General features: G+C 40.1%; 1 pseudogene; it reads right to left on the bottom strand.

Annotated features, from left to right (window-relative positions):
* Nucleotides 1-7,673: 7,673 nt before the first annotated feature.
* Nucleotides 7,674-11,705, bottom strand: LOC143641941 (thyroid receptor-interacting protein 11 pseudogene; annotated as a pseudogene).
* Between the last annotated feature and the right edge of the window lie 16,260 nt (nt 11,706-27,965).

Raw genomic sequence — 27,965 nt, 5'->3', positions numbered from 1 at the left:
AAAAAAAAGAGAAAAAATTTTTTAAACAGAAGTTTCAGATTTTGGATTTTAGTTTAGGGCTGTTTTACCTGTAGTATGTAACCTTTCAGATGGGCTTTGTGATCTCAGCATAATTCTCCACAGATTTCCCCAGGTGATTGTGTATATCAACAATACTTTTCCCTTTATTGCTGAGTTAAAAAATCCTCAGCACGAAGGAAATCCCAGTTTTCTTAAGCACTCAGTCAGTGGACAACATCTGTAAGGTCCCAGTTCAGAGGCACCAACCATGGACATATGTGCACAGGTTTTTATGTGAACCTGTCTTTATTTCTGTGGGGAAAATGACCAAGGGTATGACTTCTGGCTCACAAATGTTCTTGTTTCATTTTATAAGAAGCTGTCAAACTATTTTCCATAGTGGTTGCACTACCTTACATGTCTCCCCAGCAAGGTCTGAATCATGCACTTTGCTTCCTCTCTAGCATTTGATGGTGTCACAATTTTATATTTGGTCGTCCTAATGTAGTGGTGCATCATCGCAGGGTTTTTTTTTGGGGGGGGGCGGGGGGGGGGGGAGGACAGGTACCTAGGATTGAACTCAGGGGTACTCAATCAGCAAGCCACATCCTCAGCCCTATTTTGTATTTTATTTAGAGACAGGGTTTCACTGAGTTGCTTAGTGCCTCTCCTTTGCTGAGGCTGGCTTTGAAGTTGTGATCCTCCTGCCTCAGCCTCCCAAGCCTCTGGGATTATAGGCATGCCCAGCCATCATTGCAGTCTTAATCTGTGTTTCCATAATGGCTGATGATATTTATATTTCTGTTTATTTGCCAACTGTACATCCTCTTCTATTCTGAAATATCTATTCAATTTGGGGGTCCATATTCTAATTGGAGTTTTTTTTTTTTTTCACTGTTGAGTTCTGAAAGCTCTTTATATATCCTAGATACTAATCCTTTGAAGAACATGTGGTTTGAAAATATCTTCTTTCAGCCTATAGATTGTTGTTTCATTTTAATAGGAATCCTTCTTAAGTTATTTTTATATAAGGTGAAAATTATAGATCAGAATTTTGTTTTCTTTTGCTTCTGATGTCCAGTTGTAACCACAGCATTGCCCCCAAAGTTATCTTTTCTGCATGGAATTGTGTTTCAACCTTTGTCAAAAAATGAGTTGGAGACATTTACGTGTTTATGTCTGGGATCTCTGTTCCGTTCTGGGGATGTATGTGTCTTCCCCCTGCCCATGCAACCCAGTCTTGATTGCTCTGGCTATGCATATGGTAGACCTTCGTTCTGTGCAAGGCATTGAGTTTTCCCCTCTCCACTCTGACTTGGCATCCAATAACCCTGCTGCCCTATGAAAATTACAAATTGTGTCATGGGTAGCTTTTGAAAATCAAGAGCTCAGCCCCTGCTGGGCAGCGAGTGCTGATACAGCCTTTAGAGGTCAGCACACATCCCTGAACTTTGATGATCAAGTTTCCTGGCTCCTGCCTGGCAACAGGACCAGGGATGTTGGCCAAAAGAACCCCAGTAACTTACAAAAGCAGAGACTGAAACAAGGAAACCCTGATAAACACAAATCTCTGGAAAATCATTCAATTCAGGTCAACTGCAAAGAAAGATTTTCTAAGGTCTCTAGTTTTTCCAAGCCAATGGCTAATACATAAGTAACATTAACCTAGAAGATCCATAGAGTGAAAGAAGCTAAGGAGATGGTCAACTGGAATAAGGTTCTTTCCCCCAATCCCAGGGATTTGCACAACTACATTCTACTTCATTCTGAAATTCATTCGGAATTCATTTGAATTCTGAACAGCAGATAAAATAAATCCCCATATTGGTACAGTGAGTGTGATGTACTTGGGTGGACACGCCCAGGTGTGACAGATCTGACTTGGAGACTTTCTCTTCTACTCAAGAAAAATCCAGTGAGACACTGGTCTGGAGAGCATGAGCTGGTATTGGGGAAACCATTGCATCTGCTCTAACTTTCCCATCTTTGTTCCTACTTAAAACTCTTTAATTGATAAGCCCTTCAACTTGGTCTTGAGTACTTAATCACCTAGGACAGAACTGTCAGTGGCAATACCATTGTGAGATCTGCCACACTAGAATTTATTCAAGATGGACCATTGCTTCCAGATGGCTGGGGAAAGGGATTCAGTGTTTTCTTCAAGGTGCTGTGCTGGTGACATAGATGAGGTGTGTCTGTGGGATTCCTATGTGATTTCTTCTTTTGTGAATGAGTTGCTCACCTGAGGAGGAGGTAATCAGGAGCCCTGACCTCAAAAGGCTCTCATATCCTTGTGTCCTATAACTCAGGAAGGCCCCATGTATGCCCAGACAACTAAGGATATTTAGGGAAGATCTAATTGTATTCCCATTTAAATTTGTTTCCTTGAAACGGAGGGGGGAAAAATCTGAGTATTACCTGATCTCTTTCAGCATCAAAAATCTCAGATGATCCACTTGTATAATTTTTATCATAATCAACATGCACTTACACACAAATATCTTTCTTATAAAAAAAAACTCCTAAATGAAGATCTAAATAGAGCAAAAAAAAAAATGTGCAAAATTTTTATTTTTTTACTTTGGTCAGGTTAGTGGAATTTCTTAAAACATTGGAATTCATGAAAAACTATGTAACTCTTGTCTTCTGATATCAACAGTTTCATAAATAGATTTGTTATTGGTTGAACTGCATCCTCCCCCAAGAGAAAAGATGTAGAAGTGCTAACCCCCAGAGCCTGTGAATGTGGCTTTGTTTTTCAGATAATGAAATTAAGATGAGGTCAGTACAGTGGGATCTAATCCAACATGACTATGTCCTTACAAAGAGAGGAAGTTTGGACACAGACAAACTCACACAGAGCGAATGCCACCTAATGATTAACAGCATGCTGCAACAAGCCAAGGAACTATGAGAACCTGGGAGGTGGATATGAACAGATCCGACCCCAGAGCCTGACGAGGAGACATGATCCTGCCGACGACTTGACCTTGGGCTTCAAGCCCCTAGTCTGCGAGACAAGGCATTTCTGTTTGTAGTACTTTGTTACTGCAGCCCTGGCAAACGAATACAGTATTTTATCTTTTATTTTAGGAAATAATTGGTGGAGTTTGTAATGCTCCAACTTCTTCAAATAGAAGCCAGCTGATTGTGCATTTTAGTCCTTGAGAATTCAATTTCCTTGACCGCCACTAGAAGATAATCTGGCTCTAGTAAATACATTACATCTTCGAAGTAACACAGAAGCCCTGGTTTATATCCACAGTGTCACAAGCCCTATTCTAGCACACAGCCAAAGAAACTGAGAGGTTGACAATAATATTTCAACTTTATAGCAGTTATGTCTGCCAGGAGGGAATGAATCAGTAGCTTCAAGAATGTCATCTCGGGTGGCTTGAGTTTAATCCATGGAAGCAGAGAAAGTTCATCTCAGAAGGCTGTCTGGGTTTGAAGTTATTTCTACTTCTAATATTTGTAAATCATATCTAAATAGTTCTTTTAAACTTAATTAACTTTTCTTGTGATGTTTATCCATGGAAAAATTCCAAGATATACTTAGAAATGTAGAAAAGCTTTTTAAAAACCGCGACAAAAACCATCAAAACTCACCATTTCTCACAACTACGACCCTATCATTTTGTCATCTCTTTATTTGAGTAATATAATAGCTCCTTTGCAAAAGCTTTTCATTTGGAAATAACTGCAAACTTACAGAAACTGTAACAAGAATAACTCAAAAACACGGATCATTTTACTCAAAGTCACCCGTTAACATTTTGCCCATTTGGTTTACTATTTGCCTTCGTTTTTGTTCATTCACATTGCTTCTTTTTGCTCAGTGATAATTTGCTAACCATTTAATGAGTGCTGGGTTCTGTGGGAGACCCAGTGGTGGAGAGAAGGTTGATGAGACATAACTCAGTTGCAAGGGCAGAACCAAGAGGGAGGTCAAGCTTGAATGATCACATTAGTCACATCCAGGAGCACAGTGGCCCTTAACATTCTGGGCAAACCTTGGGAATGATGGGGTGCATTCTTCCCGGGTAATTCCTCATTTCAACTTCACAAATGCATCACGAATGGCCCAAGTTTCACCCAAAAAAACACATCATAACCTCCATCTAAGTGAGCACAAATATTTCCCAGATTTCTGCCCACCATTCTGAGATTCCTGTTTTCTTAACTTCCAGGGATATTAGGCCTTTTTGGTGGATACAGTTCACTTTCAAGTCAATACTGATTGTTGAATCCCCAGCCTCAGGAATCATGCCTGGGACAAAAATTCTGGATGAATAAATAAATGACTCTTAAAACTCAGATTTAGTAATCTAGATTTAGTCTATAGAGAGCAGCTACAGGATGCTGACTTGAGTCCTCATTTTACAGAGGAGGACACAATGACATGAGGAAGATGAACTGCTTTCCCATAGTCCCTGGCCAGTGGTTCCATGAGTCATTGTCAGCCGTTGCTCAATGATGGGACCCACAGACCTCCTGTCTATCAGCAGGACAGGGCCCTGTTCTTTCTATATGTGCAGGCTAGGGGAGATTTCCTTGAACCTGTTTTCCCTACAAGTATTCCATCTTATGTTCAGAGGTCTTGCACCATCAGAAAACACTCAGGGTCACTGAAGATTCATTAAGTTTATAGAACTCAACTATCATTACAAAACTGCTAGGTAGGAGGAAGAAGCCACAAATTCCTTTGACAGTCAGGTTTCTGTGACTTCTGCTACCTGACCATGTTAGAGAAAGCCAAGTATTCTAAATCATCTTCAAACCATCCCACAAACTAGCAAAGTACAGGAAAGAAGAAAAAAAAAATGTGCCTCTTGACTGCTTCCTGTGACCTAAATAATAATGACCCATGGAATTCAAGTTCACAGCACAAACCCTGGCTGAAAATAGAGGCTTTGGACATAACACATAGTCTCCTCTTGGAACCCAAATGGCCTATGTTGTAGACCCCAAATTTGGAAAGTGAGTGCAGAGAGTGGATTTCCACCTTAGACAAAACTTCCCTCCCAGCAGTTCAGTGCTAAGGCATTACATTGTTATATTTTTCACAGGCTAGGTAAGTGCTCTACCCCTGAGCTATACCCCTAGCCAAAGGCCCCCAAATTCCTTGGGCAGATCTGCCAGTGCCTTGAACTTAGGCACACCCCTCTCTGACTATTCTTGCCTTACTCAAATGCATTCACAAAAGCAAATCAAGATAACATTTTGTAGGGGGAAAAAAAACCTTCTGGCATCTCTACATCACAGACTTAGACTCTTGGCCAGCTCCTTGGCTAGCTCCTGCAGAGCGGAGTCACAAAATTGACTGGGCCACAGCAACTGGTGAGACTGAGAATTTTTCTCCTGCACAGAAAGAGGTAGCTATGAGGCAAAACTGAGCCAGGCAATGCCAAGGGAGCTAGAGAGGGAGGAGAGAAGGTGGGGGCTGGCAGCCAGCAGCATTCTGCTGCCATGCGTCACTTAAAAACACAAAGAACAATGATATTTGCAGGTGGTTATTGATTGCTCCAGGCATTCAATCCTCCCAGTATATAAAGATACAAATCTTAATTATTAATGGTTAAGATGAAAAACAACTGCCCTGAAGATAGGAAATTCAATGGGTTGTTCCTTTGGCTCCCATCACACAAAAGGAGGTCTGTTCCGCAAAATCCAGCTGGCATAGCCTGTTCCAGTACCATTGACGTCCATGTACTTCCAGGAGGGCCAGCTAACTCATGCTGAGGAAACTAGGTGCTAGAGGCACAGACACACCTGAGAGTCACATGAGATACCCATCCCTGACCACACTGGCTTTAGTGAAACGATAAATGCTTCAAAAAGGGATTGTCAAAAAAAAAAAAAAAAAAGTTTTCTGGTGGAAGTGCTGAGAACTTTGTTCATCATAGGCAAAAGCAATGTGTCCTTAGGGCAAAGACATAAGTATAAGCCTCTACAGTCATTGGAGTGAAACTAGTTTCTAAACCTTAGGAAATTAGGATAGATTCCTTTGTACTGTTAGTATATGAGGACTCACAATAGTGTGCATTGTATACATAAAAGATACTCAACCAGATTATGTATTTAAAATTCCTACGAACTTCAAGCATTATGAAATACAAAAACATGTTTACATGTGTGAGAGGAAGCATATCCCTTAAAAATACTTGTGTGGGCCTTGAGGGTATGGCTCAGAGTTAGGGCACTTGCCTAATATGCATGAGGCCTTGGATTCAACTCCGAAGGCTACAAAAAAGGAGAAAAAGATTATCTTGTGGGACTTTTGAATTGACATCTTTCCTTTTCCTTAACCTCAGTGGGAATGCCTCTAATATTGTACATTAGATATTCTCAATGTATTTACAAATTACAAGTATCTGAGACACATTTGCTAATAATCTGCTTTTTCTGATATCTCCTGACTTAAGCTAGAAACTTTTGGTTTATCTTTTATCTTAATTTACAAAAATGAAAAAGGCTTTAACTACTCCTTTGTTAACTTTTTCATCTTTCAAAACTCTATTATTGGGGCTGGGGTTGTGACTCAGTGGTAGCGCGCTCACCTGGCATGCATGTGGCACTGGGTTCGATCCTCAGCACCACATAAATGAAAAATAAAAATATTAAAAAAAAAACTCTATTATTTTCTCTTCCCCATTTTCTGTTTTTGATCATATGTTTTTTAAAATGTGTTCATAAGCATTACTGTAGGCCCAGAAAAGTATGTAAACAGTCCAGATATTTAATGATACATTCTTATAAATTAAAAAGAATGCGTGTGATTATACTTTTGGTTTCACTGACAAATGTCATCTTCCTTCTGGACATATTTAACAACTAGAAAATGAACGTCAAGTGACTTTTTTTATAGTATGAAGATAAGTAAAAGGGATAGGTGTCATAGTATTTGGATTAAAAGAATCTTAGAATTTATCCACTAAACTTCATGTTCAGGCCCTCCACTATAGATTTCTTTTAGTAGTTATACAGTGTTTTCTTTTATAAATTACAGAATTTACAACTTTTTTGCTACATCATATTTTGTTTTCAGCTAGCCAAATTCTGAGGTATGTATCTTTTTCATATGTGTTTCATATGGTAGGACTTTTCTTCTATTATGTCTGTTATATAAATGCATCATTTTTATCTTACTATAATTAAATCTAACAAATATAATCATAAAATAGAGATTGGAGCTATAGTTATTATTGCTATTGATTATCTGATAGAAATCACAACAAAATATCATATAAAAAAAGGACTAGGGGCTGGAGATGTGGCTCAAGCGGTAGTGCGCTCGCCTGGCATGCGTGCGGCCCAGGTTCAATCCTCAGCACCACATACAAACAAAGATGTTGTGTCAGCCGAAAACTAAAAAATAAATATTAAAAAAATATTCTCTCTCTCTCTCTCTCTCTCTCTCTCTCTCTCTCTCTCTCTTTTTAAAAAAAAGGACTGGTAAACAAAGTAAAATTTATTTTAAAACAGTGCTACAGCAAACACACACACAGACTAAAAATGGGGAGGGGAAGACAAAATACCTGGTAGCTCTGTGTATCAACTTTTTCTTTCTCCCTACAAATACACAACTTCTTTTCCAAAAAGCCACTTTATAAAAAGTACAAAGTGTTTACGACTTCTTCAAAGTGCTAAATCATGTCTGGCTTGAGAATCACCTATTGCTTTAAAAGGTCCTTTAGTACAACCCTGGTGTTATTGTCCGGCGACATTGGCAATGGTGTAAAGGTGGGCATGAAGTCTGCGAAGGGATTCAAAAGGAGATTCCCAGGTCCACCAGGTCCAAGTCCATCTAGGCTAATCAGTGGCATAGCCGCATAACGCAGTGCCAAGAATGGATTCCCAGCCTCTCTTTTACCTGCTCTGAATTCTGCTGCATCTTTCAAACTTCTTGGTACATTCTCACTTTCCTTTCTCCTTCCTCTGGAGTCTAGACACTTCATGGCACGAGCAGAAAATTTTGGTGGTGGAACACATAAAGGAGATTCTGTCTCCATAAATTTAACAAAAAGTTCTGAAAAAGAACTATTAAGCAGAGATTGCTTATTTGGTCTCAAAGATGTGCTGGGAACATTTTTTTGATCCTCCTCCAAGCCAACCTGTCATCCACTTAGTAACACCACCATCATCTCCATTCAACAACTGCTCCATTTCCTCCTTTTGAATGCCCAGGATGCTTCCCATTAACTGTAACACTTCATGATGCTTACTTTTCAGTGTATGGAAATGCCCAATGAGCAGGTTTCTCATTAGGGCTTTGTCCACTTTTTCTTCTGTGCCATTTCCCGAGTTCATCAATTTCTTTTGTGCATCATTCAACATTTATTGTTTTTTTAAGTCCTTCAATCTGTTCTTCCTTTAGATGTAACTGTTGTGTAGGTCTGGTTGCTGAATCCAACACACCATTGGCTTCATCTAAACATTCCTGTAATAATAATACCTCTCTTTCTAGATTTTCTGACTTTTCCTTCCATTCGGTTATATGTTGTCTTTCCTTTTCTAATTCAGCAGAATGCATAGCTTTTTCTTCTTGTTGGGAATGCTCTAGAACCTTTTGCAGGTTAGTGAGTGACATGGCATACTGCTTTCCTTGTTCCTGGTAGAGCGAAAGCTGCAGTGCATTCTCATCCCTCTCTTGGGAGAGTAAACACACCTGTTTCTTCAGGGACTCTACCTGCACACTGGCTTGATGACTTGCATTAGAAGAGGAAAGTAGCTTTTCCTCCAATAGTGTGACTTTCTCTCTCAGGTTCCTCTCTCTCTTCTTTGAAGCCCAAATTTCCCAGGTGTAAGAATCTTCTGATTCTAAAAGATGGCTCCTCAGTCTTTGTACCTCCTGATTTAAGTGTAATTCTTTGTCATGTAAGTGTTCAACATCTTGCTGGAGGGTACTCTTTTCCATCTGTTTGTTCTTTAGGGACAAGGTGAGTTGGTCTGTCTACTGCTGACATAGAATGGTCTTCTCCTGCATGGATTCAACTGCATTTAAAAAAGCTTATTTAATTCCCTAGCCTTGCCCTGTTCTTTTTCTCCTAACAGTTGCTCAAAGGCAAGAGCTTTCTCCTTCATCAACTGGTACTCCAACTCTTGTTCTCGCAGCATCACAGAGAACTTCATGTTCGTCTCTTGTAATGCTTGATACTCCATTTCCTTTTCTTGGGATGTTTCTATCATTTTTTCATTTTCCCCTTTGAGTTGAGAAATGTCCATTTCTAAAATTAATATTCTCTCCTTGAGGTTTGTTATTGCTTGCCTCAACAACTCATTTTCATTCACCTTGTCAGTGAGCTTTTCATTTGAAGAAAGTAACTGATCACTTTTGGCTTGGATTAAGAGGTCTTTTTCTTTCAGTAAATTGTGTACCAGATCTTGTTTTTCCTTGAGCTCTTTAATTTTGGAATCAGTTTGTTCATGTTCTTTCTTTTCTCTCTTGGAGGCGGCAGCAGTTACATCTGACAACCTGTGGTTATTCTCCTGGAGCTCCTTAATGGTGGCCTCTTTTTCTTTCAGTGATTTTTCTCAGCTCTTCGACCTCTGCTGACTGGGAGGTAAATGATGAGGTAGACGAGAGCTGGGGTGTAATCATATCAAGTTTTCCTAAAAAGAGATCTTTGCTGCTTCAAAGTTGCCCTAGGCACTGCTGCAACTGGCCTAATTTGTGTCCAAAATGTTTGAGTTTGGTTTCATTCAGCTTATAACAGTGGATGAGGCCAGTGTAGTCTGCTCCTAATTTAGAACTTTTATCACAGTCAACCAAAAGGTGGCTAAAAGTTGAAGAAGGTCTTCCTCGTGTTGGGCTGACTCATGATGCAGATTTTGGATGGTTGTCATTACCTGTTGTTTCCATTCCTCCATTTTTTTCACTTGCTGTTTTAATTCATCCCGTTCTTGTGGGAGCTCATGGAACTGATGACTATTAACACCACCAACCACATGACCAGTGCCAGAGGTTCGTAAAACTTCCAAAAAAGTCTGACATTTCTGACTTAGTGCATCTATTTCAATGTCTTTTTCTCTAATGATATGAGATAAATTCTGCAGAGTTTCTCTAAACATCTTGATCACTATTTTCAAATTTGGTGGATAATTTATTTTCTTCTTGAAGTTGGATGAGGGCTGCTTCTCTGGCAGCAACTATAGCCTTCATTTTCTGATGTTCTGTTTGCAGTTGGGTATTTTCTTTTGTCTTCTCATTCAAAACAGCTAATATTTGTTCTCTTTCCATAGTGAAGGTCTGCAGTTGCTGCTGAAGGGAAACAACATCCTGGGTAAATTTTAGCCTGAAGAGCTTGTATCTCCACGTCTTTCTGCTGGATAACTTGAGTTTACCAACTTCATCTTTGGACAGCTGATCATCCTGTTTGGTTAAAGATATATTCTTTTCATTTAGAAGTTGAATCTCAAGTTCTCGTTCTTGGATTCCTTTCACTAATTTTTCAGTTTCATACTTATACAGGTCGTGTTTTTCACTTCCATTTCCTATAGGAAGGTTTTTTAACTTGAACTATCATAATTGTCTGCTGGAGTGTTGTGTGTGTCTTCCTGCAACTGGGCTTTTATTTGTTCACTGGTTTTCTGCAGATTCCCAATTTCCTCATCTTTCTGCTCCATCACAGAAGACTGCAATTGACTCCATTCCAACTTCAAGGTTTCACACTGTTCCATTATTTGTCGCTTTTCCACACTGAGCTGCTCTTTTTCTCTCTTCAAGGTGTGTCTGTCATTTTCTGCCAAAGATAATTTTTTTATTTATGTCTTTTATTTGATCCTCAATTTCTCCCATCTTTGTTGCGACTCTACTTTTTCAGTTTGTAGAACCTAAATAGTTTTTTCCATCTCACAGATTTTAGACTCATCAGTTACTGTAACTCCTGAGTCACCTTGTTGTAACAGTTTTTCAATTCTTTCTTGATATTCATTTAATTCCTCTCGATACCAGCGTCTTATCTCTGCCAGTTTCTGTTGATGTACATTCTGCAAAACTGATATTTCCTCTTGATTATTATCAAGGTCTTGACTTCAGTTTTGTTCAAGTACCTTAACAGTATTTTGTAGTTTGCAGATTTCACTTTGATCAGAATCAGAATTATGTGTTGCCTGTGCCTGAGCAATAGCGCTCCAACAGCCAGCTTTGAATTCGAGTCTTGAAACTTCAATTGATAGTCTGTTGATTTCTTGTTGTGCTGAAATGATGTCACTGAAGTCCATGTCATCATCGGGAAAAGCTGAACCATGACTGATGCCATGACTGAATGAAGACAGGGCAGTGGTTGATGGTACACCACCAGCTCCTGAATGTAGTGGACATTCAGGAGCTGGTGGTGTAACAAATCATCCTCTAGTACAAACTGTCTTGCTTTCAGTTGCCTGATTTTGACTTCTTTCTGTGCCAGTTCATTTCGGTAATTTGCAGATTGATGTTGGATCAGTAGCTCGGACGCTGCATACCTTTCTTCCAGGTCAGTACAATAGTTTTTAAGTCTTTCATTGTCATATCTGATCATCCATTTGGTATCTTCAATGTTCTTTCTTCAATAATTAGGTAAACCCGCTTCTACATCCTCGAAATCGTCAAGAACCTCGTCCTCGGTGACATTGGACATACGGCCAGTGAGGGAAGCCAAGCTGCCCCTCACCTGACCCAAGGAGTGGCCCAAGCCAGAGCCTAGGCCTCTAAAACAGGACCACATCTCTGCAATTTCCGTGAGCCACCAGACCTGCTGTGAATACCACCTCTGTCTCTATCCACCTCTGCTCTGAACCTCTGAACCTCCTCAACTGCTGAGGTATCAATTATGACCCAAGCACTCAGAATTCCGCTCAGGGCGGGGCTTGTGCCCAACGTTGCATTCTGCCTGGAAATGCAGAGGCCTGGCCTGGGTTTACTCCAGGGACTCGCTGCCAGTGGCCCAGTCACCCCCACAGGGCCTTGGCTCCTTCCCTCATCTTTCTGCCCTCGGGCATGGGTGACTTCTCCTCCAGCGTTGGCGACCTGCCCCAGCTTGTGGGCTGCTCCTGGCACCTGGGCACCCGCAGCCATGTCACACCTACCTCATTCTTAAAGATAATAAACTTGAAAATTTCCCACTAAGATCAGGAACAATCAAGGTCTCCTCTCCTACTACTCTTTTTTAACATCTAGCTAATGTAATAAGTCAAGAAAATGAAATTAAAGACATAGAGGAATGGGAAGAAAGATGACCTTGCGGGTATGCTCTCTTCTGCTTAGGGACCATCTTATAATCTTTACCTTACTCTATGTTGGTAATTAATATCTTTACAGCAAAAGTCAGGTTACATCCAACTTCTTCAGGTGTCAAATCATGACCTACCATGTTAAGCTCATATATCACATTAGGAAGGTGTCAAAACTGATTTTTTAAATATATATATTTTTGGTTGTAGATGGACATAATACCTTTATTTTATTTTTAGGTGGTGATGAGGATATAGCTCAGGGCCTCCTGCCTGCCGGGCAAGCGCTCTGCCACTGAGCCCCAGCCCCAACCCCCAAAATGATTTTTTTTTTTTGATGGGTTGGGAGTAAAGCACTTGCCTACCAGGTATGCAGTCCCTGGGTTCAATCCTCAACACCAAACAAGATGATTGTTTTTTGTTGTTTTAGAAAGAATGATTCCATATAGTATCCACCATTATTTTTGATTATAAATAAATTATGAAATATATTGGATATTATTAATCTAAACCACACTGAAGGCAAGAATGTGAATGTGGGTCCTCAAATCAAGTCATCACCAATTACCAGGGAAAGGACTCATTACTACTGGGTTGGGGAGGATGATATTGAAGCTAGGAAACTCCTTTTCCATATGTATGCCTTGTAAACCTATTGTATTTTTTTGATTTATATTATGAGATGTTCTTGCTGCAAGACTAGACTTGACTTATTTATAAGACTAGGACTTATATGACCTAGACTTATTTATGAGACTGGGACTTCTAACTTTTTTCTTATAAATAGGTCCTAATCTTATTTATTTACTTACTCACTTGAAGCATAGCTTTCAAGCTATAATTTTAAAAGCAGATGTATACAGGAAATGTTGCTTTTCTCCTCTTTTCTCTGAAATATCAGGCTGTCTGCTTTACCTGCTAACTTGGGAAAGCCTGTGGAGCGCTGATGCTCTCTGCTCTGACCTGTACATCCTGTGGTTACAGGCAGCATGTAGTGTATGCTCTGGCATGGAGTGGCATGGCACTGCCCTGGCATATAGAGCTGGTCCCTCCAGAGTTGAAATCTAGGGGTATAATTTTTCATTTTTCTGATTGTATAGAATCACATTGGTCATACAGTCACCTATATACATATAGCAATAATAATGTCTGTTTTATTCTGTTGCCCTTCCTATCCCCGCTTCCCCTCCCCTTCCCTCCCATCACTTCTCTCTACCCAATCTAATGTGACACACTTTTTTTTTTCTCCTCACAACATCATACATGTATTCTGTATAATGATGAGGGTCTCCTTCCATCTTCCGTGCAATTCCCCTTCTCTTTCTTTCTTTAGCATGCTGTAGTTTTCATTGTAAGGTCTTTCACCTCTTTTGTTCAATTGATTCCTGAGTTTTTTTTTTAGGCTATTGTAAATGGGGTGGTTCTGCTAGTTTCTCTTTCTGAGGATTTGTCACTGATGTACAGAAATGCCTTTGATTTATGGATATTGATTTTATATCTAGCTACTTTGCTGAATTCATTTATTAGTTCTAAGAGATTTTTGGCAGAATTTTGGGGTCTTCTAGGTATAGAATCATATCATCAGCAAATAGTGATCATTTGAGTTCTTCTTTTCCTATCCAGATCCTTTTAATTTCTTTTGTCTGTCTGATTGCTGTGGCTAGAATTTCAGAACTATATTAAATAGAAGTGGCAAAAGAGGGCATCCACGTCTTGTTCCAGTTTTTAGAAGAAATGTTTTTAATTTTTCTCCATTTAGAATGATGTTGGCCTGTGGATTAGCATAGACAGCCTTTCCAGTGTTAAGGTATATTCTTGATATCCCTAGTTTTTCTAGTGTTTTGAACATGAAGGACTGCATTTTGTCAAATGCTTTCTCTGCATCTATTGAGATGATCATATGGTTCTTATCTTTAAGTCTATTGATGTGATAAATTACATTTATTGATTTCCGTATGTTGAACCAACTTTGCATTCCTGGGATGAATCCTACTTGATCATGGTGCACTATCTTCTTGATATGTTTTTATATTTAATTTGACAGAAATTTATTGAGAACTTTTGCATCTATATTCAAAAGAGAAATTGGTCTGAACTTTTCTTTCTTTGATGTGTCTTTGTCTGCTTTTGGATTCAGAGTGATATTGGCCTCATAGAATGTGTTTGGAAGTGATCCCACTTTTTCTATTTCATGAAATATTTTTAGAACTATTGGTGTTAGTTCTTCCTTAAAGTTCTTGTAGAATTCAACTGTGTATCCCTCCGACCCTGTGCTTTTCTCGGTTAGTAGGCTACTGATGGTGTCCTCTATTTTTTTTGCATGAAATTGATCTGCTTAAATTGTATATGGTGAGGTTAAGTAGAGGAGCATTTATGATGCCAACTGAGCAGAGTGCAAGAGGCAATTTAACATTTTTCATATGAAGTGCTATGGGAACGTCCTTTACAATGTACAGAGAATGCAATATAAATAAGTTAAGAAGAGAGGTGATACTGTGTGAAGCAGTGTCACCTGTTAATTTTTTGGAAAACAAGTTTTAACCATTAACACATAATCAAAACTTTCAGTCTCCCATATTCATTAGAAATATGCAGTAATAACAGCAAAAATGACAATCAAATTCACTCTAGTTGGAACTAGACCTCTTCACATATTTGCACTAGTCTTATTTTCACCTTATTATACAAATGTTTCTTTTTCTGGATCCAAGAAGGTGGGCCAGAGGGAGGCAGCATTCTGCATTTTTCCATGACATGGGATGCAAGTAGTGAGAATACTGCTTCTCTGTGATTAATATTCCAGACCCCTGCAACCCTGTCCAGGGATCCAGGCCTCAGCATCAGAGTAGGTCTCCCAACTACTCACCCACACAGGACTACCCGGTACCCCAGTGAGGCCATGGTGGCAGCAGCACCCTCAGAGAACTTTCGGCCACCTACCTGAGCAGAAAGCATGCAGGCCCTTCCTACAGAGGACATCCAGCAGCTTCCCATGAGTACAAACTCTGGCCACCACCCCCATGTGGACCCCATCTCCCAATGTGGGGCTCCCCTGGTCTCCACCATCTTGGGACTCTGCAGCAATGGACACAGTTCCCTACTCACAGTAGAGTGCTTGCACCTGGGAACCTCACACAGACTCTGAACTCAGCCCACACTGCAAGCCACAGAGCTCTTCTCTGAACCCAATGTCCAACACCATCTCCTGGCTCCCCCCACCGTACCCAACAATCCACTGCTGAAAGCAGAAGCCTCCATCTTGGGTCACCTTCATCACCATCTGCCAGGTACCCAGTTTCTAACTACCCACTCACCCAGGCAGCCACTAACCTGGCACAGAGACACCCTGGTTACCTTCAACATCGTGAGGGCAAAGATACCAGCTAACAACAGACAACTCCATGTATTGGATGAGAAGAGAAGCAGGAAAGATACTGATCGCCAACCAAAACAAACTCTGTGTCTTCATTCAAGTTTTTTTTCCCCCTCTCCCTCTCCTCTCTCCCACCCTCACATTCCCAACATATGGGAAACCAAGTACTTTGCATGAATTAGGATTTTTAGGACTGGGATGTCTGAATAGTGTATTACAGTTGTATTGTACATTATTTTTCTTCTTTCTCATTTCTTAATTTTTTTCTTTTTCTTTTTTCTTCACCAACTTCTGCTATTTTAACATTTTTATTTTTCTTGATATATATGTGTGTTTCTTTATGTATTCTTCTGCTTTCTCACTTGTCTACACAAAGGTTCTTCCTCTCCTTTCTCCTGCTACTAATCTTCCTCTTTAGATTTCTCTTTCACACTTCCTAAGATATAACAATTCTATATTCTCACCTCCTACCTCCTCAGCATATCATTCTACTCCTCACCCCTGGTTCTTTGTCTACCATCAGAACACTTTGACAAATCTACTGAGTATGTTGTAGATAGTAATTGAATTCACAATATTTGTACATTGTGACCAAATGTAAATGTCTTATTAGCAAGCATTTGTTTTTAGGGTGTATATTGCTTATATTGAGATCTGATAACATTATCCTTCACCTCAAAGAGAAGGATTGGATCCCTATAGGGGTACTGTAAGCCTGTTGGGTAAAAACAATAATGCCTTGGATCCACAGTGCTAGAAGGGAAGACACACAAGCTATATGAAAAAGACAAGGGAAGAAAGTGCCCCAAACAAATCAAATACCACATTATTAGAATCCATGGCCAGCACAGCAGAAGATATGACAGAAAGAGTTCAGGATGTACATAATTAAAATCTTCTGTGAATTAAAGGATGATATAAGAGAGCAAATACAGGAAGCAAACGATCATTTTGACAAAGAGCTACATAAACAAATACAGGAAGCAAATGATTACTTCAATATGGAGATAGAGGTTCTAAAAAAAGCCCAGAAATTCTTAATATAAAAGAAACAATAAACCAAACTAAAAGTTCAATTGAAAGAATCACCAACAGTTTAGACCACTTAGAAGACAGGACCTCAGACAATGAAGACAAAATATATAACCCTAAAAAGAACATAGTCCACACAGTGAAAATGGTAAGAAACTATGAGCAGAACATTCAAGAAATATTGCATAGCATAAAAAGACCAAATTTAAGAGTTATTGGGGTAGATGAATGAATAGAGTTCCAAACCAAAGGAATGAGCAATCTATTCAATGAAATTTTATCAGAAAATTTTCCAAACATGAAGAATTATTTGGAAAACCAAAATGAAGAGGCTTACAGTACACAAAATCACATCAGATCCACATCAAGACACATTATAATAAAAATGCTTAACATACAGAATAATGAGGGAATATTAAAACCCATGAGAGAAAAAAATCAGATTGCATATAGGGTGAAACCAATTAGAATATGTGCAGATTTTTCAACCCATAATCTGAAAACTAGAAGATACTGAAACAACATATACCAACCTCTGAAATAAAATGGATGCCAACCAAGAATCTTATATCCAGCAAAATTAAGCTTTAAATTTGATGATGAAATTAAACCCTTCCATGATAAACAGAAGTTAAAAGATTTTACAAATTGAAAGTCCGCATACAGAACATCCTCGGTAAAATATTCCATGAAGAGGAATTAAAAAAACAACAATAAAAATCAGCAAAGGTTGGTATTCACTAAAGGAAAAACTAGTCAAAGGAGAAACCAAGTCTAGTTAAATACCAAAAATAAACAAAAATGACTGGAAATACAAATCATATCTCAATTATAGCCCTGAATGTTAATAGCCTAAATTCACCAAACAAAAGACATAGACTAGCAGATTGGATTTTTTAAAACACAAAGATCCAATAATATGCTTCCTCCAAGAGACTCATCTCATAGGAAAAGACATCTATAGATTTAAGGTGAAAGGTTGGGAAAAAACATACTACTCACATGGATGCGGAAGCAAGCAGGGGTTTCCATCCTCATATAAATAAAGTAGACTTCAAGCCAAAGTTAATCAAAAGGGATAAATTAAGGGATAAATTAATAAAATAAATTATTAATTAATTTCCTTAATTAATAAGAGAACTGCTTAAGGGAACAATTCATTAATAAGAAATAAACAATAATAAATTTATATGCCCCAAACAATGGAGCATCTGCATTCATCAAACATACTCTTCTCAGGTTCAAGCGTCAAATAGACCCAACACAATAATTCTGGGTGACTTTGACATACCTCTTTCACTACTGAATAGATTGTCCAAATAAAAGCTGAACAAAGAAACTATAGAACTCAATAATATAATCAATTACTTAGACTTAACTGACATATATAGAATTTTTCATCCTTCAATGAATGAGTACACTTTCTTCTCAGTATCACATAGATCCTTCTCTAAAATAGACCATATAATATGCCACAAAGCAACTCTAAGCAAATATAAAAAAGTAGAGATACTACCCTGTATTCTATCACAGCATAATGAAATGAAATTAGAAATCAATGATAAAATAAAAAAATAAAAGCTACTCAACACCTGGGGACTTAATAATATGCTACTGAATGAACAATGGTATGCAAAAGAGATCAAGAAAGAGATTAAAAGATTCTTAGAAGTAAATGAGAACACAGATACAATGTATTGAAATCTCTAGGACACTATGAAGGCAGTTCTAAGGAGAAAGTTAATTGCATGGAGTTCATAACTCTAAAGAAGAAAAAGTCAACAAATAAATGGCTTAACATTACATCTCAAAGCCCTAGAAAAAGAAGAACAAATCAACACCCAAATCAGTAGAAGACAGGAAATAATTAAAATCAGATCTGAAATCAAGGAAATTGAAACAAAAGAAACAATTTAAAAAACTGACAAAACAAAAAGTTGGTTCTTTGAAAAAATAAAAGAATTGACAGACCCTTAGCCATGCTAACAAAGAGAAGGAGAGAGAAAAGTCAAAATACTAACATACGTGATGATAAAGAAAATATCACAAAATACACTACAGAAATATGGAAGATAATTAGAAATTATTTGGAATATTTGTACTCCAACAAAATAGAAAATAACAAAGGCATTGACAAACTTCTAGAGTCATATGATTTGCCCAAATTGAATCAGAATGATATACACAATTTAAACAGATCAATTTCAAATGATGAAATAGAAGATGCCATTAGAAGCCTGCCAACCAAGAAAAGCCCAGGACCAGGTGGATACACAGCCAAGTTCTACAGAACCTTTAAAAAAGAACTAATACCAATACTCTTCAATTTATTTCAGGAACTAATAAAAGATGGAGCTCTTCCAAACTCATTCTATTAGGCCAATGTCACCCTGATTCCAAAATCAGGCAAAGACACATCAAAGAAAGAAAATTTCAGATCCATATCTCTAATGAACATAGATGCAAAAATTCTCAATAAAATTCTGGCAAATCGAATACAAAAACATATCAAAAAGATTGTGCACCATGATCAAATGGGATTCATCCCAGGGATGCAAGGTTGGTTCAACATACAGAAATCAATAAATGTAATTCATCACATCAATAGACTAAAAGATAAGAACTATATGATCATCTCAATAGATGCAGAAAAAGCATTTGACAAAATACAGCACCCCTTCATGTTCAAAATACTAGAAAAAAGTAGGGATAACAGGAACATATCTCAACATCATAAAGGCTACCTAAGTCCCAGGCCAGCATTATTCTAAATGGAGAAAAATTGAAAGCATTCCCTCTAAAAACTGGAGCAACACAGGGATGCCCTGTTTCACCACTTCTATTTAACATAGTTCTTGAAACACTGGCCAGAGTAATTAGACAGAAGAAAGAAATTAAAGGGATACACATAGGAAAAGAAGAACTCAAATTAGCACTATTTGCTGATAATATGATTCTATCTCTAGAAGGACCCTGAAAAAATTCCACCAGAAAACTTCTAGAATTAAAAAATGAATTCAGCAAAGTAGCAAGATAAAAAAATCAATACCCACAAGTCAAAGGTATTTCTGAATATCAGTGATAGATCCTCTAAAAGGGAAACAAGGAAAACCACCCCATTTATAATAACCTAAAATAAATAAATAAAATACTTGGGAATCAACCTAACAAAAGAGGTGAAATACCTCTACAATGAAAACTACAGAACACTAAAGAAAGAAATAAAAGAAGACCTTAGAAAATGGATAGATCTCCCTAGTTCTTGGATAGAGAGAATTAATATTGCCAAAGTGACCATACTACCAAAAACACTATACAGATTTAATGCAATTCCAATCAAAATACCAATGATATTCCTCATAGAAATAGAAAAGGCAATCATGAAATTTATCTGGAAAAATAAGAGATCCAGAATAGCCAAAGCAATCCTTAGCAAGAAGAGTGAAGCAGGTGGCATCACTATACCAGACCTTAAACTATACTACAGAGAATAGTAAAAAAAAAAAAAAAAAAAACAGCAAGGTATTGGCACCAAACCAGACTGGTAGACCAATGGTACAGAATAGAGGACACAGAAACAAACGCACATAATTATAGTTATCTTATATTAGACAAAGGCGCCAAAAACATACATTGGAGAAAAGATAGCCTCTTCAACAAGTGCTGCTGGGAAAACTGGAAATCCATATGCAACAAAATGAAATTAAAGCCCTATAGCTCACCATGCAAAAAACTCAACTCAAAGTGGATCATGGGACCTAGGAATTAAACCAGAAACCTTGTTCCTAATGGAAGAAAAAGTAGGCCCAAATCTCCATTGTGTGGATTAGACCCCAACTTCCTTAATAAGACTCTTATAGCACAAGAATTAAAACCACGAATCAATAAGTGGGATAGATTCAAACTAAAAAGCTTCTTCTCAGCAAAAGAAAATTAGTGAGGTGAACAGAGAGCCTACAAAATGGGAGCAAATCTTTACCACAAGCACAAGCACCTCAGATAGAGCATTGATCTCTAGGTTATATAAAGCACTCAAAAACCTTAACACCAAAAAAACAAATAACCCAATCAATAAATGGGTCAAGGAACCAAACAGACACTTCTCAAAAGAGGATATAAAATCAATCAACAAATATATGGAAAAATATTCAACAGCTCTAGCAATTAGAGAAATGCAAATCAAAACTACTCTAAGATTTCATCTCACTGCAGTTAGAATGGCAGATATCAAGAACACAAACAACAATAAGTGTTGGCAAGGATGTGAGGGAAAGGCACACTCATACACTGCTGGTGGGACTGCAAATTGGTGAAGCCAATCTGGAAAGCAGTATGGAGATTCCTTAGAAAACGTGGGATGGAACCACATTAGACCCAGCTATCCCATTTCTTGGTCTATATCCAAAGGACTTAAAATCAGCATACTATAGTAACACAGCCACATTAATGTTTATAGCAGCTCAATTCACAATAACTAAACTGTGAAACCCACCTAGATATCCTTGAATAGATGAATGGATAAAAATAACAATGGTATATATACACAACCGAATATTATTCAGCATTGAGAGAATAAAATTATGGCAATTGCAGGTAAATGGATGGAGTTGGAGAATATCATACTAAGCAAAGTAAGCCAATCCTGAAAAAACAAATGCTGAATGTTTTCTCTGATATAAGGAGGCTGATTCATAGTGGCGTTGGGAGGGGCAGCATGGGAAGATTACATGAACTTTAGATAGGGAAAAGGGTAGGGAGGGAAAGGGAGGAGGGAAAGGGAGGAGGCAAAGAGTGTAAATAAGATCGTGGAATGAGATGGACATCATTACCCTAAGTACATTTATGAAGACATGAATGGTGTGAATACACTTTGAATACAACCAGAGATATGAAAAAATGTGCTGTATTTATAATATGAATTATAAATACAGCACATTGTCATATATAAAAAATTAGAATAAAAAATAAAATTTAAAAAAAAAAAAGAATGGCTGGGGTGTCACTCGGTGGTTAAGCACCCCTAGGTTCAATACCTGGTACCAAAAAAAAAAAAAAAAAAAGTAAAAATACTCTAGCATTTGTAGCTGGAATGAGAAGAAAAGAGAGATCAGGGCTGTGGCTGTATCTCAGTGGTAAAGCGCTTGCATTACATACGTGAGGCACTGGGTTCAATCCTTAGCACCACATAAAAATAAATAAAGATACTGTGTGTTCATCTACAACTAAATAAACATTAAAAAGAAAAGAAAAAGGGGGGATCCAACATGGCGGCCGGCGAGGAAGCTGCACTTTCAATATCTCCACATTAACGGGATCAGAAACACCAATTAAAACAGCTACATTCTACCTACTGAGGATCTTCTAGCAAAATTCCGTTGAAAGGAGACCTGCCGAGGATTAGTAAGTTTATTAGACGTGACAGTTTGCCCCAGACAAGTGAAACTTGACCGGCAGCGCGGGCTCAGAGTCCAATCCCACGGCCACCCGCCGCTTCTGCAAGCGGCAGGCGGCCCAGAGCAGCGCGGCAGAAGGGTCCCCGCCCAGCCAGCAGACAGCTCCCGCCATCCCGGCTACCCTGGCGGCCCTGCTTTCGCTCGGTGAACAGCCACCCCACCCGGCTGGTTCTTAGCCACGCGGCTGCAGTCACCCGGCTTTACAAGCGGCCCCCGGCGGCCCTGCTCGGAGAGAAGGGTCCCCGCCCTGCCGGCAGACAGCTCCCGCCATTCCGCTCTTGTTCTGCAAACAGCCACCCCGCCCGCCTGGTTCTTAGCCACGAGGCTGCAGCCGCCCGGCTTTACAAGCGCCCCCGGCGACCCTGCTCCGCGAGAAGGGTCCCTGCCCGGCCAACAGACAGCTTCCGCCATCCCAGCTACCCTGGCGGTCCCGCTCTTGCCCTGCAAACAGCCACCCCGCCCGCCTGGGTCTTAGCCACGCGGCTGCAGCCACCCGGCTTTACAAGCGCCCCCGGCGGCCCTGCTCGGCGAGAAGGGTCCCCGCCAGGCCGGCAGACAGCTCCAGCCATCCCGCTCTTGCTCTGCAAACAGCCACCCCGCCCGCCTGGTTCTTAGCCACGAGGCTGCAGCCGCCCGGCTTTACAAGAGCCCCCGGCGGCCCTGCTCGTCGAGAAGGGTCCCTGCCTGGCCGACAGACAGTTTCCACCATCCCGGCTACCTTGGCGGCCCCGCTCTCGCCCTGCAAACAGCCACCCCGCCCGCCTGGGTCTTAGCCATGTGGCTGCAGCCGCCCGGCTTTACAAGCGCCCCCGGCGGCCCTGCTCAGTGAGAAGGGTCCCTGCCCGGCCAACAGACAGTTTCCGCCATCCCGGCTACCCTGGTGGTCCCGCTCTTGCCCTGCAAACAGCCACCCCGCCCGCCTGGGTCTTAGCCACGCGGCTGCAACCACCCAGCTTTACAAGCGCCCCCGGCGGCCCTGCTCTGCGAGAAGGGTCCCCGCCCTGCCGGCAGACAGCTCCCGCCATTCCGCTCTTGTTCTGCAAACAGCCACCCCGCCCGCCTGGTTCTTAGCCACGAGGCTGCAGCCGCCCGGCTTTACAAGCGCCCCCAGCGGCCCTGCTCGTCGAGAAGGGTCCCTGCCTGGCCGGCAGACAGCTCCCACCATCCCGGCACTCCTGGCGGCCCGCCCGCTCTGCGAAGGGTCACCCCGCCCGGCTCTTAGCCACGCGGACGCCATCTGCCTGGCTCTGTGGGTGACCCCGGCGACCCAGCGCAGCCAGAAGGGTCCCCGCCTGGCCCGACAGAAGGCACGTGCCCTTCCGGCTCTGCTAACGGCCCTGCCCACCCGGGAAAGGGCTCCCCCCCTTGAGAGGATGGGAAGGAAATCTAACCAAGCCTCTATGAATTAGCGAACTGGGATCTAAAACCAGAGATTGTGTCAGACCAGAGACAAGCCAGTTCCACCTCTCCCTTCGGTCACTCCTGCAAGGAGCCAGGGGCCCGCCATAGCAGAGAGGGGAAGTCACCAAAGATCGGCCAAAGAGATTCCTTCCCAGCGGATTCTAAATTAGCAGGAGCGGCGAGGGAGCCGGCCGGAGCTGGCGGGAACCGCGGCAGCGGCACGGGAACCGGCGGGAGCTGAGGCGGCGCTGACGCAGGAGCCGGCGGGAGCCGCGCGGCGCGGGTCTCCCAGCTACAGCTCCCACCAGTGCTGACAACTGAGGTCTCTTGCACCAGATACGGGGGCGTGGCTACCAGAAGGTAAGCAAATTTGCTGGGGGTTCTCAGCCCCAAGCTCTACAAACTTAGGGCCTGAGGGAGGCAAACAAGGAGAGTGTGCCCAGGCACTAATGAAACAGCTGCTCCACGCGTGTGCAAGGTAGGCGGAACCGTGACCACCGACAAAACAGGCCCAGTGGCCCGCCAGATACATCGCCCCGGTCAGGGGAGGGGCAGAGCCGCCACCAGCGCCTTTTAGGTAGACAGATCTGCAACCGACAGACAGAACAGGCCTAGTGGCCAGCGGAGGGGCAAAGCCGCTGCTCACGCCTGCAAGGTAGGCGGACCTGTGACCACCGAAAGAACAGGCCCATCGAAAGTACAGGTACAGCGGCCTCCTGGCGTGGAAGGCACATTGCCTCAATTGGAGGAGGGGCAGAGCCACCGCCAAAGCCTGTGAGGGAGACTTTGCAGCTATACAAGAGCAATATAAATATATAGGGGGAAAAATCAATAACACAACAGTTTCACCAAGCAGAAAGAAACGCGATCAGTATGAAAAGACAAGGAAAGAAAGGACCACAAGCAATGCAGGTCAACTCAACTTTAGAAGAGGTAATATCTGCAGCAGATGGAATGTCAGATAAAGAATTCAGGATATACATGCTTCAGATGATCTGGAGTCTCAAGGAAGACATTAGACAGCAAAATCAGACAATGAAAGACCACTTCGACCACTTCGACAATAAATTACATAAACAAATCCAAGAAGCAAAAGATCAATTATACAGGGAGATAGAGGTTATAAAAAACAAACAAACAGAAATCCTGGAAATGCAGGAAACAATAAACCAACTTAAAAACTCAATTGAGAATACTACCAGCAGAGTAGAACACTTAGAAGATAGAACATCAGACAATGAAGACAAAGTATTTCAACTGGAGAAGAACATAGACAGCTCAGTAAAGCTGTTAAGAAACCATGAGCAGAACATTCAAGAAATATGGGATAACATAAAGAGACCCAACTTAAGGGTCATGGGGATACAGGAAGGTATTGAGGTCCAAACCAAAGGAATGAGCAATCTATTCAACGAAATAATACGAGAAAACTTCCCAGACTTGAAGAATGAGACAGAATCCCAAATCCTAGAAGCCTACAGGACGCCGAATGTGCAAAATCATAAGAGATCCACACCTAGACACATTATAATGAAGATGCCCAACATACAGAATAAGGAGAGAATTTTAAAAGCTACAAGAGAAAGGAAACAGATTACATTTAGGGGTAAACCAATCAGGATAACAGCTGATCTTTCAACACAGACTCTGAAAGCTAGAAGATCCTGGAATAACATATTTCAAACACTGAAAGAAAAGGGGTTCCAACCAAGAATTGTGTATCCCGCGAAATTAAGCTTCAGGATGGAAGATGAAATTAAAACCTTCCATGATAAACAAAAGTTAAAAGAATTTGCAGCTAGAAAACCAGCTCTTCAAAACATCCTCGGCAAAATATTACAGGAAGAGGAAATGGAAAATATCAATGAAAACCAACAGCGGGAGGTAGTACAGTAAAGGTGGGGGGGAATAATCAAAGAGGAAAACAAACCATGTTTAGTAACATAAATAAACAAATATGGCTGGAAGAACAACCCATATCTCAATAATAACTCTAAATGTTAATGGCTTAAACTCACCAATTAAGAGACACAGGCTAGCAGAATGGATCACTAAACAAGACCCAACAATATGCTGCCTTCAGGAGACGCATTTGATAGGAAAAGACATACATAGACTGAAGGTGAAAGGTTGGGAAAAATCATATCACTCATATGGACTTCGGAAACAAGCAGGAGTGTCCATACTCATTTCAAATAAAATAGATTTCAAGCCAAAGTTAATCAAAAGGGATGAAGAGGGACACTACATACTTCTCAAGGGAACCATACACCAACAAGACATAACAATCATAAATATATATGCCCCAAACAATGGTGCAGCTATGTTCATCAAACAAACTCTTCTCAAGTTCAAGAGTCTAATAGACCACCATACAATAATCATGGGAGACTTCAACACACCTCTCTCACCACTGGACAGATCTTCCAAACAAAAGTTGAATAAGGAAACTATAGAGCTCAATAACACAATTAATAACCTAGACTTAATTGACATATATAGAATATACCACCCAACATCAAGCAGTTACACTTTTTTCTCAGCAGCACATGGATCCTTCTCAAAAATAGATCATATATTATGTCACAGGGCAACTATTAGACAATATAAAGGAGTAGAGATAATACCATGCATATTATCTGATCATAATGGAATGAAATTGAAAATCAACGATAAAAGAAGTAAGGAAAAATCATGCATCACTTGGAGAATGAACAATAGGTTACTGAATGATCAATGGGTTATAGAAGACATCAAGGAGGAAATTAAAAAATTCTTAGAGATAAATGAAAACACAGACACAACATATCGGAATCTATGGGACACATTGAAAGCAGTTCTAAGAGGAAAATTTATTGCTTGGAGTTCATTCCTTAAAAAAAGAAAAAACCAACAAATAAATGATCTAATACTTCAACTCAAAATCCTAGAAAAAGAAGAGCAAAACAACAGCAAAAGAAGTAGAAGACAAGAAATAATTAAAATCAGAGCTGAAATTAATGAAATCGAAACGAAAGAAACAATTGAAAAAATTGACAAAACTAAAAGTTGGTTCTTTGAAAAAATAAATAAAATCCACAGACCCTTAGCCACGCTAACAAAGAGAAGAAGAGAGAGAACTCAAATTACCAGCATACGGGATGAAAAAGGCAATATCACAACAGACACTTCAGAAATACAGAAGATTATCAGAAATTATTTTGAATCCTTATACTCCAATAAAATAGAAGATAGTGAAGGCATCGATAAATTTCTTAAGTCATATGATTTGCCCAGATTGAGTCAGGAGGATATTGACAACTAAACAGACCAATATCAATTGAGAAAATAGAAGATACCATCAAAAGACTACCAACTAAGAAAAGCCCAGGACCGGATGGGTATACAGCAGAGTTTTTCAAAACCTTTAAAGAGGAATTAACACCAATACTTTTCAAGCTATTTCAGGAAATAGAAAAAGAGGGAGAACTTCCAAATTCATTCTATGAGGCCAACATCACCCTGATTCCTAAACCAGACAAAGACACTTCAAAGAAAGAAAACTACAGACCAATATCTCTAATGAACCTAGATGCAAAAATCCTCAATAAACTTCTGGCGAACCGGATACAAAAACATATCAAAAAAATTGTGCACCATGATCAGGTAGGATTTATCCCTGGGATGCAAGGTTGGTTCAATATACGGAAATCAATAAATGTTATTCACCACATCAACAGGCTTAAAAATAAGAACCATATGGTCATCTCGATAGATGCGGAAAAAGCATTCGACAAAGTACAGCATCCCTTTATGTTCAAAACTCTAGAAAAACTAGGGATAACAGGAACATACCTCAACATTGTAAAAGCAATCTATGCTAAGCCTCAGGCTAGCATCATTCTGAATGGAGAAAAACTGAAGGCATTCCCTCTAAAATCTGGAACAAGACAGGGATGCCCTCTCTCACCACTTCTGTTCAACATAGTTCTCGAATCACTGGCCAGAGCAATTAGACAGACGAAAGAAATTAAAGGCATAAAAATAGGAAAAGAAGAACTCAAATTATCACTATTTGCAGATGACATGATTCTATACCTAGCAGACCCAAAAGGGTCTACAAAGAAACTATTAGAGCTAATAAATGAATTCAGCAAAGTGGCAGGCTATAAAATCAACATGCATAAATCAAAGGCATTCCTGTATATCAGCAACAAATCCTCTGAAATGGAAATGAGGACAACCACCCCATTCACAATATCCTCAAAGAAAATAAAATACTTGGGAATCAACCTAACAAAAGAGGTGAAAGACTTATACAATGAAAACTACAGAACCCTAAAGAGAGAAATAGAAGAAGATCTTAGAAGATGGAAAAATATACCCTGTTCATGGATAGGTAGAAGTAACATCATCAAAATGGCGATATTACCAAAAGTTCTCTATAGGTTTAATGCAATGCCAATCAAAATCCCAACGGCATTTCTTGTAGAAATAGAGAAAGCAATCATGAAATT

The sequence above is a fragment of the Callospermophilus lateralis genome, chromosome 1, assembly GCF_048772815.1.
Source record: "Callospermophilus lateralis isolate mCalLat2 chromosome 1, mCalLat2.hap1, whole genome shotgun sequence".
NCBI lineage: Eukaryota > Metazoa > Chordata > Mammalia > Rodentia > Sciuridae > Callospermophilus > Callospermophilus lateralis.
This window is presented reverse-complemented; position numbering and strand designations above follow the sequence as displayed.